Genomic DNA, 7244 nt, shown 5'->3' on the forward strand with positions numbered 1-7244 from the left:
GTGGAGGGTTCTGGTATGGAGGGGGTTGGGGCTATTGGGATTGCGGGGGGGTCGGGGTAGTCATCTGCCGGTGACAGGAAAGTAATTTCCTGTCCCTGGTAGCCTTTCCGCCAGGGTTTTCGTGGCAGTGCTACTGCCGCAGAATCCCTGGTGGAAAGCCGACTCTTAATATCGCCGGCAGTCTTCATTGGACCGCCGGGGTGGAGATGCTAGTCTCTGGCTCGGCTGTCCAGTTGCCTTGGCAGTACAGGCGGGGATGTGGCGGGTTGGCCACACTCATAATGTGGAGGTCTGCACCACCGGCCCGTCGGCGGTGAGACCGTCAACGTGGCCCTGGCGGTCTTCAGACTGCCCGGGTCATAATGAGGGCCTATGCGTCTCCATTTGGCGATACTGAACTCCACTACTCTACACTACTCCACTGTATGCCACTCTTTGCCACTCCACAACACTCTATACCACTCCACTCTATGCCAGTACACTCTACCATACTCTACTCAATTTTATTACACTGTACTCCAATCTATGCCACTCTATGACACTACTCCACTCTACACAACTCCCTACATGCCATTTTACTCCACTCTACTCCATTCCACTCTATGACACACTATTCCACTCCACTCCACACTATGCCACTCCACTCTACGCCACTATACTCCACAAAACTCCACTGCATGACACTTTTACACTTTTAACCATTCCACTCTGCGACACTCATCCTCATGCCACTCTCCTCTACGCCGCTAACTTTTATCGATGCTGAAGAGCAGCCATGCTAGTGTAACATATAGCTAAAACACATTGGCAAAGTCAATAGCACTTGCATAGGCGAGACCTATTGTTTTTTTTGCCAATGCTTGTTTACTTGTAGTGGGCCACTGAAGGATCACATCACATGGGATTCCTCATGAAAGTCCTACATAATTGTACTACAAATATTGTTGTCTCCCAGCCTCTTCAGTGTAGACAATCTTGCAGTTTATTTTGTTGATGTAAACTGAGAGTTTCCATGGACGGCCATTTTGCCTCTCAAAAAAGTCTCTATTAAAGATCACAAATTGGGATCTTAACCAAACCAGCTCAGAAAAAGTATGTTAGATGCTCTCCTTTAATTTTCAAGTCTTTCTTCCATCAATTAATGAGGTTAAGTCTGAAAAGTTCTGAGGGAATCAACAGCCATATTTTGCTCTTAACCAGCCACTCTGACTGTCCAGTTCTCCACTCCAGTGCTGATACGCTCATTTTTATCCCTATCACTCTCGCCATGAAAGCCTCCATATTGTTTTCCACTGGCCTAAGCTTCACCTCTGTGCCATTCGCCTTTTACAGAGACTAGAAAGAAAAGGCATCACCATCTTCTCCCCTTTCATAAAAGCGAAGGATGGCCATCCATCGCTCCTACTCCAGAGCTAATTTTGTCCTCAGTTTAAGAGCAGATGTGGAAATAGTCAGCCACCAAAGCAGAGGGTTACAATGGAGGAGACACATATCTTCCATAATGGTAAATATTACGTAAAGAGTGCATCATCTAAAGAGAGCACAATGCCAGCATTTAAAACAAATGTTGTGGTGGTGGCATCAGTACTAAAGATACTAAAGTAGTAGAAAAGAAACCCTTTCTAGCAACCTTAAAATAAGGTCAGACTGTGAAAAAAAGTGAGGTTCTACACCGATTTCTTGCAGTTTATATGCAGCTCCTTTATGCCAGTTTATAGCTCACTGTGCTATATTAGAAGGACCGTACTTATGAACTGTAAGAAACAAGGATCTGTATCAAAAGCAGTAACCCACTTACCTATCTACATAAAATACAAATCTGTGATATGCATGTCACATGATGTGCTTTGCAGCAGGCACATTAAGCTTCTATGCTACTCTGAGTCAAAACTGTGACGAGGCAAACTGTAGATATCTCCATAAAGTGCACTAACCACCAGAGTTGTCTTAACATTTTTACTATCCCTTGAAAATTGGAAGGCACACAAAGATCTCTGCTGCCAGTGCTTTAACCCTGTGTGATATTTTAAAAGGTAATCTCCTTAAGTAACGCAGAACATAATTATTGTCATATTTGTCCTTGTGATCAAATTCTCTGCGGTAGAATTTTAAAAAATAAATGTAGAAGTTGACTGTTAGACTCTGCTTTTCATAACTCCACCCCCTTTCCATTGTTATTTGTTCTATGGGTATTTTTTCTATTTCCTGCGCTATGAACAGAGCAACAAGTTCCCAGCCACGGGTTTTCTTTTTTGCAAATCATCATGATCACCGGTTTTTGTCCAATTGGTTCGATTTAATGCAATTTGTGTGATTTTCACCCTGGAAAAACATGTTGTGCTCGGCAATTTTGGTTCCTCCAAAAAGATGGATTGTACTTTTTTCTTCACCACTTTAGATAACAATAGAAAAATATATCATCTTTCCTTACTCTTTCCAAGAATCTCTCTCTCTCTTTCGTCTATTCCTGCATATCTTTCCACCCCAGCTTTTAAAATTATTTCTCATAAATTACTTCCCCATCTTTCTTCACATATACTTACCCACAAGAATTTTCACCATATGTCCATCTGGTACAATAACCTTATTAAATTTCCTAATCAACCTCTCTTTTGGAGAACATGGAGGAATAAAGGCATTGTTTTGGGTGGGGGACCTATTTCTTGACAATAATTCAATCTCTTTTTCTCAATTTCAACACAAATTCCATTGTCCTTCGTATTCAAATTCTGACTTCTCATTAACACCTAAAAGATCTTCTTATTACCTTATCTGACAGCACTCCTACTCTGGCAGATTCTCCACTAATGCATTTATTATCTATATTACCTAAGCCATCCTTATTTATAAATCTCTAATGACTTGACCTGCTTCTCGACCCAAAACGTGCATATAACTTTTATGGGAGGCTGGCGTAGGATGCTTACGCCCTTTAGAACAAATTATGGCCCAAATTCTATAAAACATATGGAACTGCTAATCTTACTCAAATACCATGTTTTATTTACAATAGACTTCACTTTACCCAGCTCTCTTTCTCCAGATTCTCACTTAATTCCGAAGCCATTGTTGGTCAAGCTCCAGCTTGCATAGTGATTTTAAACACATTAAACACATATTGTTCTCCTGTCCCAACACTCATCGTTTTTGGCATGTTGTCTAGAGACAAATTATTCATATTTTCATTCATTCCTCAATTCCGCTTAATATTATTTCAGTTTTCTCGGTTTGTTAGATGATCAATGTCATCTCAGTCACTATAACAAACATTTTTTGACCTTTTACTTGCTATTGCATTTCAGCAAATCACCGCTAATTGGAAAAGTACATCAAACATCTCCACTAAAACCTGGTGGAATCCAGTTTGCTATCATCACCACCTAAACAGAGCTTATACTTTCTTTCTTTCTTTCTTTACTTTATTTTGGCCAATGGGCCAAAAAAGCAGTACAAAAACAAAACACACAACACAATATCAAATATGAAAAATGAACAATGTCATTCATCTAAAATTCGAAAAATATCCACTCTTGGTCTAAGTGAGCATAATACAAGGATAAAAATGCAATTTTAAATACAAAATGTACAGTTGTCATACATATGGTTCATACAAATATCCACTCTTAGCCAAAGTGCACAACCAGACGGACAAGCAAGTGACCATAGGCAATCACCAAGTGTGGAACCATGCTTTGAGGTACAGTTTATGCGAACCACTCTGGATACAAAAATATTTGCAAGACTATAGACCAAAGTAATATCTTTAGCAAGCAGATATTAAGTCATAAAACGTTAATACAAAATGCCCCTAAGGCATTAAAATAAACCCTAAATGCAAAAAAATACACCTCAGGGAAGAGAGAAATTGGGCGTAAAAAGGTCCTGTTTACAAATTTTAAGATGGCTGCAGCCTGCCTTAGGCTTTAAAATAAGGGTACTTTTAGTAACCTGGGATCCCCAAGCATTAGAGCTAGAAAGACAAATGCTAAGATAATCAAAATCTAGCATCTTCTCCAATCTTTCCCTAAGTTTAATTGGCCCTGAATGCTTTATGCGGGTGGATGGCCATAAATTGTACTTGCTCACATTGATTACTAGCCCATCGTCCTTACAAAATATATTGAAGTTGTACAGTAACGTTTCTAGGCCCTTGGGGTTTTTGACACTAATAGAGTGTCATCCACAAATAATAGTTGGGGTATTTTAGCTCCCCTTAGAACCAGGGAATCATTGTCAGAGCCCAGAAGGTAATCAATGCAACTACTTATAAACAGCAAGAACAAGGTGGGGGCAAGGACACATCCTTGCCTGACTCCGCAGAGCTTATACAATTTTCACCCTTGGAATCCAAAAGAGACCTCATATGGTAATCTGTTACAACACATGTAACCACAGTAAGTGGGTTAGGTGCTATTGATCTATTTTCAGATCCTGCTATGTTTAATCATCCGTAAATTGTTAACACTTTTACTCTTATCTAATAATAATATATTTGCTATCTGCTCTATATACTTTCATTGTTCAGTAATCCTTTATTATTGCCTTTTTTCTGATGTAATATGGACTGACCATTTCATAATGATTTACTTCACACACCCATTTACTTCCCCCCTTTTTTCCCTTTATCCTTACTCCCTATAAACATAAACCCGCCCCCTCCCCAAGAAAAAAATCAGCTTGTTCTTTATGCTATCTTGTAGAACGTGTGTATCTTTTTACCATGGAGGCATATTTTGACACTTTTTGTATTCACAGTTTTATGGCTTACATTTATACAACTGTTTTTCCTTACAGTTTTTTATTATATTTACTAAATTGTATACATTATATTTCTTAATAATGCTTTAAAACAAAAGAAGATGGGATTGCATGTGCCAAATGAGAAAAACGTCAACACTGATAAGCAGTGCAGTAAGTTTGCACGAAGCTAAGTGTCGTAAAACAATCACTATGCTGCGCGTTTCTAGCAGACTAACCTAAAAGTCCCCTGTTCACTGCTCAAAGTTATTAAACGTGAAGAGAATAAAAGTTTGATTCAAAATAACCTAGATGCAAACAAACACAAAATAATCTGGAACTGCAAACCATAGAAAAAAATACGTGAATAAGATGTTTTTAATACCTTAGTGAGTGTTCGGATAAAGGCAAGATAAAAAGCACATAAAAGCTTTTTAGGGGTCCCGGTCGAGTTTCCGAAACTGGCATTAGTTTGCCGTCGCCTGGCCCTTTAAGACGCTCTGGACGCTGCGCTTCTCACCGGTGTTGAGACGCAAATGAAAGGTATCCAGGGCGATGTGTATACCACAGGCGACGGTGGAAGCAGGTGAGGGCCGGGATGCGCTTGCGCAGTACGTACCTCTCGCGCAGTCGGTGTTTTACTTTCTGTACAACGCGCCTTGTAGTGTGTCACAGATGTGAAACGCAGTGTTGTCACTTACCACGTTCCTGCACGGCTGCTGGGCGTTTGGTGCCACCCCGTCCACTTTAAACAGCAGCTCTGCCACATATTAGCGCACAACAATATGTTGTTTATTATTGTGATAAATGTGTTGTTGGTTTCGTCTCACGTTGTGGTAAGCAACATGCCAGTCGCGCTGTAGCGTAATGTCTAACAATACAATTTATTGCTGAACACGTTCATTTTTTTGTTGGCGTTGTATTTTTACGTTGTTGTGCAACATGAGTTCAAATAAAATACCGTGCGAAGTTTGAAGAATGGTACGATGAATTAATTGTATTTCCGGGAGAGAACTCGGTTTGCTTTGTTTTGAGGATAGACTACAAAACGAACTGTAGTATAACTCATCAAACAGCATTGAGTTTCCTTGTAGTTTATTCAAATAAGAAAGCACAACAACACCAGTGTCTGCCTGTTCTCCACCCTGGTCAACTCCAACAGCCCCTTCCTCCAGTTCTCCACATCCTCCCCATTCCATTCTTTCAACTACAAACATTCCACTAACTCTACATTCTAAGTAAGAACTACATTACACAACACATCTTCCCCCTTTGGGAAATAAACAATAAGTAAAACATAAATCACAAGGAAGGAAAAGAAGGAAAATGATACAAAGTAAGCTAAATTACAATACAGATCCTAATTTACAATGTAGTCCTTTAAATGCAAAGGTTTCTTAATCATTCTACCCAATCTGCTCCTGTAGGTTACATTCCTTCCAAGATTGTCCAGATGGTCCTTGGACACTTCCACTGCCGGGATGTCATAATTGTCCATAACATCTTCTGACGCCGAATCAGCTTCTACGATGTTAGCAGCTCCAGAGAAAGTGTCTTCATAAACAGAGTCTAGCCACAAATAATTCTTCATAGGTACAGTAGAATTCGCCCCAACAGCATCACCCAATAACTTAGCACAAAGACTCTTATGCCACACACGACCGTCACTTAATTTGGCAGAGTTTTTGTATACTTCAAGAACTGTTTTAGGCTCTGAAAACTTAGTATCACCTTTTTTAACTTTACCTGGTAGTTTAACTCAAACAACATCACCTTTCTTCAGACTAACGTCTCTTGCCCCTTTTTTTAAATCCACATAGGTTTTATACAACTCCTGTGGTTTCTGATTATTCTCCTTAATTTCAACAGGTGACCATTCTTTTACTCTAGATTTGCTTAACCAACCCTGATTATCCTTTGTAAATGGAATTCTACCCCTCATAACTGTAAAAGGGGTATAGCCTGTTACCGTTGGGGTGGTTCTGTACATCCAGATCATTTTCTTAACACTAGTTTTCCAATCAACATTTCTAAATTTAGCTAGTTGTACAGAATCTTTAATAACTCGATTAAACCTTTCCACTTCTCCATTTCCACTAGGATGGTAAACAGAAACTAACTTGTGTTCTATGCCATTCCTCTCAAAAAATTCTTCAACCTCCTCACTCTTAAATTGCACCCCATTATCAGTTATTATCTTCCTAGGCAGCCCTTCCCTTTGAAACAGTTCATCCAAGAATATCAGAACATTCTTTGAATTAGCTTTAGAAACAATTTTAATCTCTGGCCACTTTGAGAAGTAGTCTACTGCTACTATAATGTACCACTGCACATTCTCCTCTACAATTGGTCCCATTATATCCAGACCTATAACTTCCCAAGCTATCTCAGGGCAAGGCACGGGATGTAAAGTAGGTTTTAAGGTCACCAGCGATTTGTCAGCATTCACGCATAAATCACAACTCCTAACAATTCTTTCAATATTGACATCCATACCAGGCCACCAA

At 39.6% G+C, this 7244-nt stretch overlaps 1 protein-coding gene across 2 annotated transcripts in view; it reads right to left on the bottom strand.

The window, feature by feature from the left end:
• LRRD1 (leucine rich repeats and death domain containing 1) overlaps positions 1-5260 on the bottom strand; it is a 248333-nt gene extending 243073 nt beyond the window's left edge. The window contains exon 1 of one of the 2 annotated variants that reach the window (XM_069211629.1): positions 5123-5260. The gene's annotated coding sequence lies outside the window, so the exon portion shown is untranslated. The remainder of the gene's footprint in view (positions 1-5122) is intronic. The other variant, XM_069211628.1, reaches the window with a different exon arrangement.
• Positions 5261-7244: the final 1984 nt, after the last annotated feature.

This window comes from Pleurodeles waltl, chromosome 10 (genome assembly GCF_031143425.1).
Source record: "Pleurodeles waltl isolate 20211129_DDA chromosome 10, aPleWal1.hap1.20221129, whole genome shotgun sequence".
NCBI lineage: Eukaryota > Metazoa > Chordata > Amphibia > Caudata > Salamandridae > Pleurodeles > Pleurodeles waltl.